Source organism: Lynx rufus, unplaced genomic scaffold (genome assembly GCF_022079265.1).
Source record: "Lynx rufus isolate CCGP_SWC_20201006 ecotype Redwood Valley unplaced genomic scaffold, mLynRuf1.p SCAF_6, whole genome shotgun sequence".
NCBI lineage: Eukaryota > Metazoa > Chordata > Mammalia > Carnivora > Felidae > Lynx > Lynx rufus.
In genome coordinates, this window is record NW_025814878.1 from 68557150 (window position 1) to 68571632 (window position 14483).

Sequence of the window (14483 nt, forward strand, 5' to 3'; positions counted from 1 at the left end):
GCACTAACTCTGTGTGAAATAGTGTTGGAAAACACAAAGAATAAAAGACAAAGATATTTTCTAATAATAAGCACATGAATGTGTGGAAACCACCATATAATCATGTTTTTAAAATGGTTATTATTTTATCAAAATGTATCCCAGGGAAGTAAAACCAATATTGATCCTTTCCTAAATTTTCAGGTTTAGTAAACAAACTATTTCTCATTGCCCCTGATATCTGAGAAATATTTATATTCTTCACAAAAGAAACTTGCTAACATCCTGAAACACTATATTTGGAAAGAGGGAGCAGATGAACAGCTTTTCCAAAAGAACTAATTTTCAAAGAGAGAAAAAATAGTCTATGGAGAAATATATCATGTGGAAGTATGGCACCTGGGATTGATTGTACTTTACAAAAATTTCCCATCATCCATGGAAGCAGTTGGCCAATCCAACTTCATGAAAGACTAAAAGAGGTTTTGGTTTCTGGAAAACAAAACAAAGCAAAACAAAACAAAACAAAACCCTCCCCCCCCAAAAAAAACAACAACCCAACAACAGAAAAACATAGGAGTACCAGTTAGAGGAGAAAGCTTTCATCAAGAAATAACTGGTGTTAAAAAAAAAAACAATAATATTTATCTATGTCAAGAATGCAGGCATATTTTTTAAAAAATTTTAATGGTTATTTATTTTTAAGAGAGAGAGACGGAGACAGAGCATGAGTGGGAGAGGGGCAGAGAGAGAGGGAAACACAGAATCCAAAGCAGGCTCCAGGCCTGTGTCAACACAGAGCCCAGCGTCAGACTCAAACTCATCAGCCGTGAGATCATGACCTGAACCAAAGTCAGACACTTAACCAACTGAGCCACCCACCCAGGTTCCCCAAAGGCATATTCTTTAACATCATTTTGTAACCAAATTTTTCAAAATGCCATAATGATTCAATAACAAGTGACCAGTTGGAAGCTGTGGATAGGCAAAGTCCAACATAAAAATTATGGCAAATTTGTATTAATATGCATACAGAGAAAGAATAAATGGATATAGAAACCTCAACAATTGATAATGTTGGAGTCCAATGAGAAAAAGTATTATTTATTAATTTTTTTAAATTCTGGTGTAGTTAACATACAGTGTTATATTAGTTACAGGTGCATAATACACTGATTCAGTAATTCCACATCACCTGGTACTCATAACAGTAAGTGTACTCTTGGTTCCCTTCACCTAGTTTCACCATCCCCCCATCCACCTCCCTTCTGGTAACCATCAGTTTGTTCTCTATAGTTAAGAATCTATATTTTGTTTTTTTTTTCTTTTTTATTCCTTTGTTCATTTGTTTTGTTTCCTACATTCCACATGAGGGAAGTCATATGGTGTTTGTCTTTCTCACAATGACTTATTTTGCTTAGCATTTTATTCTCTAACTCCATACAATAAGGATTTCATTCTTTTTATGGTTGAATAATATTCCATTGACTATATATACCATACCTTCTTTATCCATTCATCTATCAATGGACACTTGGACTGCTTCCAATACATTTGGCTATTGTAGATAATACTGCTATAAACATAGGAGTGTAAATAATACTGCTATAAACATTTGAATCAGTGTTTTTTTTTATTTTTAAATTTTTTTTTCAATGTTTATTTATTTTTGGGACAGAGAGAGACAGAGCATGAACGGGGGAGGGGCAGAGAGAGAGGGAGACACAGAATCAGAAACAGGCTCCAGGCTCTGAGCCATCAGCCCAGAGCCTGATGCGGGGCTCGAACTCACGGACCGCGAGATGGTGACCTGGCTGAAGTCGGACGCTTAACCGACTGCGCCACCCAGGCGCCCCTGAATCAGTGTTTTTATATTCTTTGGGTAAATATCCAGTAGTGTGATTACTGGATCATAAGGTAGTTGTTTTTAAGTTTTTGAGGAATTTCCATACTATTTTCCACAGTAGCTGCATGAGTTTGCGATCCCACCAACAGTGCATAAGCGTTCATTTTCTATGAGAAAAAGTATTTAAACTATGCCTGAAAGGTTGCATTTCTTTAAAATCTACTCTTTATTTTTTGGGATTCATTTAACAATTATTTACTAGATACCAATTGCATATCAGGCACTGTATTAGGTTCTGATGACATATCAATGGACAGTTTTTATTGAAACCTGTATGAATATATAACTAATAGGTATTTTTGGTTAACAGTGTTACCTCGTGGGGGCGCCTGGGTGGCTCAGTTGGTTAAGTGTCCAACTTCAGCTAAGGTCATGATTCGTGGTTCATGGGTTTGAGCCCTGCATTGGGCTCTGTGCTGACAGCTTGAAGCCCAGAACTTGCTTTGGATTCTGTGACTCCCTCTCTCTCTCTGACACTCCTCCACTCACACTCTCTCTCTGTCTCAAAAATAAATAAAAATTTTTTTAAAAAGTTTTTTAAAAAACAATGTTACCTCTTAATTTTTCTGTAGTTGAAAATGACTGAAATTGTCATGACTTATGATAGCATCCTTCACCTGTTGGCACTTACCAGAATTTCAACCTCTGCCTCTAATGTATCATCAACCTGCTTGTTATGGAGTTTGACTTGCAAAAGTAAACTGGCAAGTAGAAATGAATGTTTTTAGAAGATAATTCTTAAAGAAGCCATACAGCACTGTTGTTAAAGGCATAGACTTGGGCGCCAGACTCTGGCAGTAGAATGCTAGGTTAGAATCCTAACTTCTCTTTTCCTCAGTTTTTTTTCTTTACAAAATGGGGTAGTAATACTTCCTACTTTCTAGAGTGACTGTAGAAATCCAAAGAATTAAAATTATAATAGTGCCTGCCACATTGTACTCAATAAATGTTAGCCATTTAATGAGACAAATGGAAACACATAAGCTCCACAATGTAAAAACAATAAAGGACATGGAAGATCACATGGGGGAAACCGTCAGTAACGATCAAGAGGGTCCTAAAGAATAGTGCGAGTTAGATGATAGTTCTAATGGGCAAAGGCTGAAGGTGACAATGGAGATAGTGTGTACTGGGGACAGTGAGGATCCTGTCTGGTGACATCACAGGGCTTGTCTACAGTTGAAATAGGCTGTGACAGCTGCAGAAGCACAAGACAGGTGTTTTCCATTTGTTCTTTATCTATCCCATTTCCAATTCATAACACTTACAAGTAGCCTCCTGATGAATATCCAAAAATTGGCTGGAAACTGAAAAACAATTACAGAAATTTTTGAACTATACCTTGTGCATTGAGAGCATAAGCCATTTGATATAAAATAATCAACTCCCTGGGTCTTCAGGAAGTGTTCATATAGTTTCATGCATGCTTTCTGGCCATTTATTGTAGTATGTCTGTAAACTGGGGAAATAGGTAGCACTGATCTTTTCATCTTGATACCTAGAACCCTCTAGAGTCTCCATGCTATGTAGAAATGTAGACTCCATGTAGATAATCTACTTAAAAGACCACCAAGCTTGAAGAAATAATAGTGAGATGACTAAGTGGAATAGAAAAAATACTATCTAGTGTCCTCTATCAGTGAAGACTTTAGAAAATAAACCCAAAAACTTCTGTTTGAGTTCCATTATAATCTATTTTGGTATAGTGACATTTAAGAAGACAGGGCATTTTTCCATGATGTCAATCAGGCATATGTCCTGAATTATATTTTCTACTAGCACACATGGCAATGTCAAGGTAGTAAATTTCCCTTACATGTTGTACCCATTTACTATGTGGAGTTATTGAGTCATGATATATGTGTTTAGCTATGTAGAGATGGAAGCCAAAAGAAAAACACAGAGATAAAATGACAAATTTAAGAAAAGGCAAACTCTGTCCAATGATCTCAAGAAAAAAAAAGTGAAGACCAAGGGAAGAAGAAAAAATGTAGGATAATAATAAAGAGAAGCGTCCTTCACAAAAATTTCAGGTTTTTCTAGGGTATGAGGTGACAGGAGAGAAAGGGAGACTAAACTTGTACTCTCTGAGGATTCAGATCTCAAATATGGACATGTGAACCTTTCCACGTCTTATCTGCTCAGCTTCCACCCTGGGCTGGATGCAAGTCACTATGCCAGTCCCTTGCCGCCAGAAACACACCAGAAACCATCCTTTCTTGTTCTCAGAGGCCCATGGCTAAAATTTGCTAACATCTTTCATGGCATATTCTATCTGTATTTTGGAAATACAGATGCAGTATGAAAATTCATTCAGGAGCATTTTCCCAAACTGACCCAAATGGAGACCTTTGTAATTTTTAGGTTTCAAGACAAGGCATAATATCCAGTTATTTAAAATATGACCAAGTAACAGCTGCAACTCACTCATTGTAACCATATATAAAACATAACCAAATATTCCCCAAATCCCCCTTACCCCAAATCCCTGTTGTCATATCAGCTTAAGCACAAATAAATACTCTCAGGAATTTCTCTGGAGAGAAGCTGAAAATGGCCCCATGCATGTCAGTTAGCAGTTTACAAGGGAGCATTTTGTTAGGTCACTCAAGTGTAAGGAACTAACTCATTTTCACAGGTATGTAAATGCTATACCTCATACAAATATCATTATAAATAGACCACACCTATTCAAAGCTCACAATTTTGAAATTTAAAACAATTTTGTAAATGATTAGAATTAAAGAAGAATGTTATTCTTGAATAACTTCTTAGAAGATTGGAATACAATTCTCTAAAGGTCTATTGATTAGTGTGTTCTCATTGGTGTGCTCTAAATTTTTAATTGGGTTAATGGATATGCCAGCAGTGTCATTACCTTTTTATTATTTTGCATGCATCCCTGGTAGCTATTTTAACAAAACTAATTATTTGTCATGATTTTTTTGGTTGGATCCTTAAGTCAAGTGCAACAGATTGAAGGAAAATACAAATAGATTTTTGAAGTAATGATTCCTTTAATGTAATTTAGATTTAGGTTATACATAGAAATTATTCATCTACCTATGTTTCCGAGCCTTAAAATGTAGAATACATGGCCCAAAGAAGCAATGTGCCATCTGAAATTCTTACGAAAGGGGAATTTTCTGACAACAGGAGGCATTTCAGAGTTCTTTTCCAAATCATGGTTATTATCTTCTACTATGTTTTAGCCATGCCTAGTCTCATTTTTGATCTGTCTCCTGATGCTACATCAGATGGGTACAAGTTCTAGTGATTTTGAATTTTGTTTCCAAATTACTTTGATTGCATAATTTGAGAGGCAGGGATTTGTTCCAACTGGGATGGCAATCAGTCATGTAAGAGTGACAGCCAAGGGTGGAGGTGAGTCTCTCACAGAGGGGAGAGACTAAAAGAGTGAGGATGAACTGGGTTGGACTTCTCACTGACATATGTTCCTCCTGGCCAGCTGCAGTTCCGTAGATGATATGTCCATGGCTTAGCTCACTCTCCCACATCCTATATCCCTCACAAAACTAGTGCTAGGGCACACAGAATGTCCTTTAGGGCCCACCATGCACACATAAGTTCATGCACATAATCCTACTGAAATGCAGGTTGAACATCTCAAACTTTTATTCCAACAGTTCTGCCCAAAGCTGTATCATTATAGCTCAGCATTCCATGAGTGCAGGCACACATTTATTCTACAGTCTAACAGCTGTTCACAAAATAGGGCCTAGAAGGAAACTCAAATAAATATTAGAATTTAAGATGTGATACAGGTGACATCTTGAATCAAGGAAAATGAGATGATTTATTCAATAATGAAGCTAAAATAATTGGCTCTTCATTTGGAAGAAAACAGGTTTATATTTGAATCTCAAATCATACAGACAAATAAATTCCAAGTACAATACTTGTCAAAACATTAAAAAAAAAGTATAATAGTAGACAAAGTATTTTGTCTATTGTTAGTATAGGCAAAGTATTTTTGTCTATTGTTAGGCAAAGTATAACAATAGACAAAATATATTTTTTTAATCCTGGGTTGGGGAAGGGCTTCGTAAATGGTATAAAATCTCAGAATGATATAGAACATGTTCAACAGAGGGGAGCCTGGGTGGCTCAGTTGGTTGAGCATTCGACATTGGCTCAGGTCATGATCTCACAGTTTGTGAGTTCAAGCCTCGCTTGGGGCTTACTGCTGTCAGTGCAGAGCCTGCTTGGGATCTTCTGCTCCCCTCTCTCTCTGTCCCTCCCTTGCTTGTGCTCTCTCTTTCAAAAATAAATAAAACATGAAAAAATGAAAATGTTTAACATAAACGGCTACAAGAATATAGAAAGTATCTGGATGGCAAAAAATACTATAAATAAAATCAAAAGACAAGAGACACACTGAGAGGAAATACTTGTACATATAACACATAATATATTTTTAAGGTTCTACTAACTAAAAAGAAAAAGGATATATCCTAGTTGAAAGAATGATCAAATATGTAAATAGTTCACTGAAGAGGAAATGCAGATATTAATTATAGTACAATTATTAATAATAATTCAAATATTCCAATTAAAACAGCAGTAAGACATTTTGTGACCTACATACAGGCAAAAATGATAACATACTGAAAGTAGCCACTGATCCTGAAGGTGTGGGGAAATAGGCATTTTTAGTAGATTCTGTGTTAGTGGGAACACAAATTGGCACAACTTCATGGAGGGAAATTTGATATATAATAAATGTGTTAAATGTTTATAAGCATTTTACCAATGCTCTCAACATCTAGAAATTTCACCTATTGAAACACTTAATATGTTCAAATATACGTGTAAAGATGTTCCCTACAACATTCTTTGTAATAACAAGGTGGAAATAACCTAAATTTCTGTGTATGGGAGTTTGGGGGTCAAGAGAGAGACAGAGAGATTCATACAACTGAATACTAGTCAGTCATTAAAAAGAATGGATTAAATGTGAAAATATATAAAGGAAAAAATGGAATTTGCCAAATCTTATTTGCACTGTGATTTCATGTCATAAAAGTGTGTGTGTGTGTGTGTGTGTGTATAATTATATAGTTTTAGAATTATATACATATAGTTTTAAGAAATGAGATCATGGTGTACATAAGACTCTGCAACTTACATTTTAGAAAATTTCAGAATGTATACTTACCAAAGTCTGCTAATCATTACCACTGAAGGGTTGATTTTTTTAATCTTTTTAAACAACAGAAGAAGAAGGACGAGGAGGAGGAAACTTCCTGGAATCAAAGTTTGGAGTTGAAAGAGTATTAAGGAATAATTTCATACAACTGTTTCATTTGAGAGATAAGATAGCAGCATTTTAGAGAATTTTCCCAAGATCACACACCACGGTAATAATGGAACCAGGGCTGGAAGTAGAGCTTGTTATCAGGACTAAGCACTGCTCTAGAAACTGGGACGGCCTGGTCAGATGATGAGCTGTGCAGTTTTCAGTCTTTTTCTACTTCATGCAAATGCATCAGTCATTTTTACGAAAACAATAATTAAAGGGAAAAATATTTTTTATCAAGTACTTGCTATGAAGTAGGCATCAGGCAAGGCATTTTCCAAGCATTCTTGACAAGCATTTAAACTCACCCTGTGAAGAAGTTTGCTTCTATTTTAGAGCTAAGGAGTGTTCATTTCTTTATCCTTGAGATAGTTTAGAAGCATATCTCACAAACTATGATGTCACTGTCCTCACTCTGAGCCTGGGTTCAGCCTGTGATAACCACTTCTCCATCTGCCCAAAGTCCCCTTCCTTGCCCCCTTCTTTCACGCCCTTATTTGTGTCACATCTGCCTCCACTCATTTGTGAACTCCTCTGAGAGGAGATTCTGTCTCTTGTCCTTTTCTCTTTGCCATGGTGCTGAACATGATGCTTTGTACACATTGGTCTTAAAAATATCAAGGTTGTGGGGCTCCCGGGTAGGTCAGTCGGTTAAGCGTCCAACTTCAGCTCAGGCCATGATCTTCTGGGTTTGAGAGTTTGAGCTCTGCATTGGGCTCTGTGCTGACAGCTCAGAGTCTGGAGCCTGCTTCAGATTCTGTGTCTCCCTCTCTCTCTCTGCCCCTCCCCCAATCACGTTCTCTCTCCCTCTCTCTCTCTCAAAAATAAACAAACATTAAAATTTTTTTTTAAAATATCAAGATTGAGGGGTGCCTGGGTGGATCAGTCAGTTAAGCATCCGACTTTGGCTCAGGTCATGATTTCATGGTTGGTGAGTTCCAGCCCCACATCAGGCTCCCTGCTGTCAGTGCAAAGCTTGCTTCAGATCCTCTGCCTCTTTCTCTCTCTGCCCCTTCCTCACTTGCATTCTCTGTCGCTCAAAAATAAATAAAAACATTTACCAAAAAAAATATCAAGGTTGAGTTTTAAGAGCAGAACCAAATGACTTGAGTAGAATGTTTCAAGGGTTTGTCCTTTTAGACTCAGAGTGAAGGCAGATTTCTATTGGTTTTATTATTTATTTATTTACTTATTTATTTATTGAGAGAGAGAGAGAGAGAGAGGAAGGGGCAGAGAAAGAAAGAGAGAGAGAGAGAATCCCAAGCAGGCTGCAGGTTGTCAGCACAGAGTCTGAGGTGGGGCTTGAACTCACAAACTGTGAGATCATGATCTGAGTCAAAATCAAGAATCAGACGCCTAACCAACTGAGCCACCCAGGCACCCCCTATTGGTTTTAAATGGATCGATGAGCAGAAACAATGAAGTGGAAATGTCCATAGTATCCTGTTTGCAAATGGAATCTCACTGTAATCACAAGATGTCTGTGAGAAAGCCAATTTCACTCCTTTGTTGGTGGTAGAAAATGAGGACTGTAGAACTGAGAGATGAGACATCTAAGAAGTCCTAGGAGAACTAAACTGGGATGGAGACTACCTACATGATTTGTGGGATGTGGTACAAGTGAAAATGCAGGGCCCCCTCGTTCAATGATCACTGAGAATTTCAAGACAGCTATAGCAGAGCATTAAACCAAACACGGGGTCCTTCTGAGCTGGGGCCTGTGTAACTGCACGAGTCACAAATCCACGAAGCCAGCCCAACGGGATCCCAATTTACTGCAATTTTCTGTGATAAACCAGATGCTTACTCTTTCACATCTCTGGCCCATGTGTCTTTCCTCTTCTCCGCTCTTCCCAGTCTGGCGTACTAACTCAGGTTTAGAAGTCTGCTTCATTCCTACGTCAAATGCTTTCAATCATTTTAAATGCACACCTCCTAATTAAGTGTCCTTTCTTTCACTCTGTTGATTGCCATATGTACAATCAGCTCTGAGTTAAGTTTTCTTGGAGGGGTGGGGAAATATTCTTGAACAGACTTGTATTTTTTTCACACAAATCAATGTTAAATGACAAACTTTATATTATCCAAAATTTTCTTAAATCTGATGTGACATAATGCTTAGAAATGGCTTTTTTTTGCTTGTTTGTTTTTGTTTTGAGGAGATCCTTGGAAGAATCTTTTCCTTCAGGGAGAGCTTGAAAATGTAAAGGTATAGGAAAGGAGACTGGAAGACTTCCTGTACCAAAAGCTAGGAAAGCAAATATTGGACAAGAAACAATAATGGAAGGGGTTTGGTTTTTCTCTTTAGGTCTTGTTATGATCTGGTTTATTATGAAATAGCTTATTTTTATTTCAGCTAAGGAAAAAATCTATTCCTTATGAAAATAGGATCTTTGATAATTGGACAGATAAATAATATGAAAAGTTAAAGTACACTTTCTTACTAAAATCCAAAAAATGTGACAGCTGTGTATCTGTTTTAAATGTTCACAAGAATTTTTAATGTATTGTAGGCACATCTGTTATTTTCATTTGTTATTGGAAATAGTATAGAAATGCTGATTGGTTTTTTGTTTTTTTTTTTAATTTTTTTTTTCAACGTTTATTTATTTTTGGGACAGAGAGAGACAGAGCATGAACGGGGGAGGGGCAGAGAGAGAGGGAGACACAGAATCGGAAACAGGCTCCAGGCTCTGAGCCATCAGCCCAGAGCCCGACGCGGGGCTCGAACTCGCGGACCGCGAGATCGTGACCTGGCTGAAGTCGGACGCTTAACCGACTGCGCCACCCAGGCGCCCGGGTTTTTTTTTTTTTTTTACATTTATTTATTATTGAGAGACAGAACATGAGCATGGGAAGGGCAGAGAGAAGAAGAGACACAGAATCCGAAGCAGGCTCCAGGCTCTGAGCTGTCAGCATAGAGCCCAACGTGGGCTCAAACTCACAAACTGAGAGATCATGACCTGAGTCGCAGACGGACGCTTAACCGACTGAGCCACCCAGGCGCCCCAATGCTGACTGGTTTTTTAAAGCATCTTTTAAAATTCATGAATTTAAGAATCCTTGATAGTGATTCTCCTCCAAAACACAGGAATCAAGATTATTGACCAGAGATGGCAAACTGACAGTTGCTGCTGTGAGAACTGGTGAGTTTGGGCAAAATGAATATAATAGCTTCCTCTCTTTAAAATAAAGTACATGGTATGCTAAGCCTTTACAGATGTAACAACAGGGTCAAGTGATGCAATTGATCACATATAAAAACCTAGTTGAATGAGTTTTCTATTCTACACTATCTCAAAAATGATTCTCTATATGCTTAGAAATGTATGATGTCTCCTTCCTCAACCCATCCCAAGCCATCTATATGTACTCCACATGCAGTAGTAGTGGTAGGTTCATTTAAAATGCAAAATATGGGTGGCAGCTTTCCTTTCTCATTTGATCTTTAATTCAAGGCCAGCCATTATTAAGGGCACACTCCAAGCCTCCAAGATACCTGAAGCCATGGTTAGAGAGATGTGTTGCACTGATGTTGTGGTAGAATAGTCACGGTCAGCTTCAGAAAGCTAATCATATAGAATTTGGATTTGCCAGGAATCTTGGTGAACAGAAACTCAAATCAAAGTGACTGAAATATAGAATGGAATGCATTTTTGACATGATGATGAGAGGGACTTTAGGCATTGTTGTAGCCAAGGTTGAAATGATATCAGTGTGATTCTTGTTCTGTTTCTCCATCTTTCATCTGCTTTCCACGTGCTGCTTTCTGTCTCTTGTATGCTTTCTTCATGGAGGTGAAAATATAGGTGACTCAGTTGGTTAAGCATCTGACTTCAGCTCAGGTCATGATCTGACAGCTCATGACTTTGAGTCCCACATAGGGCTCTGCGGTGACAGCTCGGAGCCTGGGGCCTGCTTTGGATTCTGTGTCTCCCTCTCTCTCTCTGCCCCTCCTCTGCTCACACTCTCTTTCTCTCGAAAATAAACATTAAAATTTTTTTTTAATTAAAGATAAAATAAAGATAAAATCTAGTAGCTTTAGGATTTCATTAGTCTTAGTTCTAATCTCAGAAAAACAGAGAAGAAAACCTCTCTTAAAGAGCATACATAATCCTACTTTTCAAGGACTCTGATAAACTCTCCTTAAATAATGGACCAGGCCTATAGGGGATGAATTTCTCTGATTGGCTCAACTGGTCCAGATGTACACCTCTATGGAAAGAGGATCAGGATTTTTGATTGACAGCCTCACAAGACTCACTACAAGTGGGGAAGGAAAAGTCCTCTCAAAGAATGAGGAGGGGCAGAAACAAATATTTAGCAACAGCACAACATTCACAATAGGAAGAGAAAAATGAACAAATATTAAAAGTAGAGATATACATCTAAGGAGAGGATAGGGAGTGGGTAAAGTGGAGTAAGGGGGTAGAAAAGGTTTTAGGAGGAGTGAATACTTACTCCTTCCGTAATCTAGAAAGTTATTCCTTTTATGCTTAATGTATATAAAAAGAAATATTTTAATAGATAAATGGGCAAATTATTCATAACAGACAATTGAGAAGGAGGACTTACAAATGTTACTAAAAAGGAAAGTTTCAAACTTACTAGGAACAGTTTGAAAATTAAAATAAGATAATGATTTCCACTTCCAGCCATGATAAAGTAGCAGGAACCTGATTTACCCTTCCATCCCAATAAACTAGAAAACTGGGCAAAATACATAATTCTTTGAAGAAAGGAAAGAAACAAAGAGAGCCTTATTATTACACCAGATCAGTTGCTGGACAGTTTCCAGGCTACAAGACAGGAAGCAGGGATCCAAACAGATCCCAGATATCTTAACCAGGTGAGGAAACAAAACCCAGTATGCATTCATGATTTATTTTTAAAAAGTCATCAAACTAGTAATAGAGGGAATTTCTTCAACCTGATTGGTCAGACCACAGTAACTAAATACCATAGCCTGAATGGCTTAAACAAGAAATCATTATTTTTCACAGTTCTGGAGGCAATAAATATCCAAGGGTCCATCCAGATATAAATACATGATTGAACAAATAAGTAAATGGGGGAGAAGGGACAAATCTTACTTGTAAAAGATGTTCAAATAAGATATGTAGATACTTCCTCCTCACCCCTCACCCCCAATACATGCAGCTTAATTTCCCTCCCACTGAGAGTGAGTTGGACTTTGTGACCTCCTTCCAAGGAATATATTATTAAAAAGAAAAAAATTAGTTACCTCACAATGAAGAAACCTGAAACGTGCCACCTAAACCACGTGATCAAGGTTAACCTCACCAGAGACAAGTCATGTTGATAGCATGTACCTCCTGATAGGATATGATGAGAAGGGCATCTCTCTTCTATGGTGTTCTTTCCCAAAAGCTACAACCTCAACCTAATAATAAGAAAATATCAGACAAACCCACACTGAGGACATTGTATGAAATATCTGATCTTACTGTACTCTTCAAAACTGTCAAAGTTACAAAAAAACAGGGCAACAGGGCAAACCTGTCATAGATCAGAGGACACTAGAAGACATGACAACTAACATGTGAACAGTATCTTTTACCATTCTGATAGAAGTTTGATTCAATCTTTATAAATAGGAAGGAACTTCCTATTAATGACCTTCTGGCACTTCAGTGACAAAAATCACATTGACCTCCCGACTAGCTCTATGAGACCGAGGAAAAAAGGAATTGTCATTTGTACTATGTGAGGAACAGGAAAAAAATAAAATAAATAAAGGTCTGTAGAGGTTTTTGCGGTCTTTTTTTTTTTTTAACGTTTATTCATTTATTTTGAGAGACAGCAAAAGAGAGAGAGTGAGAGAGCGTGAGGGGGAAGGTGGGGGGCAGAAAGAGAGGGAAAGAGAGAACCCAAGCAGGCTTCACACTGTTGGCCCAGAGCCCAGTGCAGGGCTCTGTCCCACAAACCATGAGATCCTGACCTGAGCCGAAACCAAGAGTCTGAGGCTTTAACCCACTGAGCCACCCAGGCGCTCCAAGGGTTTTGAGCTGTTAATGAAACTGAGGTTTTATGTAGGTAAGAGGAAATTATAATGCAAATGTTTTAGGAGCAATAATAGTAATCTTTATATAACTAATAGATATAATTCATCTGGAATGGTTGAGTAATGGGGAGTTCTGGCTAATTTAGTGTTTTTATTAGTTGGTTATATGTGTTTATCAATTATGGATTGTTGATATTTTTAGGGGACTAGGAAATGTCAATGCCCCTCAGCCAGAGGACTTCTTGCAGGTCTTCAGCACTGAAGGGCAGTGCTCCCTGTGGGGTGGGGGTGTCTCTGAGGCCCCTCCGTAAGGGATGTCACAAAGAAGCTATTATGGGATTTAGGCTTTGTATGGATTATTTTAAGAAGAGTCTAAGGAAGCAGTGGCTCAGTTTGGAGTGTGTCTGGCAGAAAGCAGGGGCAATTCTGTAACTGAGTATCTGAACAAATCTAATCTACAGGAAGGACAGATTAAAATCAGGATAAAGCTGTAAATTAGTAAAGAAGTAGCAGTCACTCATTGCAGCCGAGTACAGAGGGCATTTGATATTTTGTGGGCCTCATGGTGATTTTTTTTTACTTACTTTTATTGTGGTGTCAGAATGACCTTGTCCAATGTTCTGTGAGCTTATGTCCAACAGGAAAACAGCAGGGCCTGACTGCGAGCCTCAGCTCAGTTTCTAGCAGCTAGAAACAAATGTGCTTTCTCAGAAACAAATGAAGAAAAGTATATCTTCTTAACATGTAATCTTCAGTTGTACTTGTCTGCTCTGTATTTTGAAACTGCTCTCCTTTGTGATACTTTTGTTTTTGACAAAAACAAGTGTTCACGGTAATGAACCTTGTAAGCCACTTGTTTGTGAAACACTCTCTTCTCTTGGTTTTGTTGAACTGTATTTCTCTGATTTTCCTTTACCTCTCTGGCCTCAATTCTCAGCCTCCTTCTCCCTGAATACTCTCCAACTCTAAATATTTGAATCAACCAAGGCTTGCTCCCTAATCCCTCCTGCCTCAACATTCTTCCCAGCTGATCTCATCCATCCCCGTACTTATATATTACTGCTATGCCACTAAGTTCTAAATTTATGTCCACCTCAGGCTCTCCTCTAACCTCCAGACTCATTCATCTACCTGCTTACATGACATCCTTGCTTAAAATTTCACAAAAATCTCAAAATTAAGAGGTCTAAAGAGGAAGAACTTATTGACTTTCTGTCCTAATGTCATTTCTTCTCTGTTCTTTGTCATCTCCA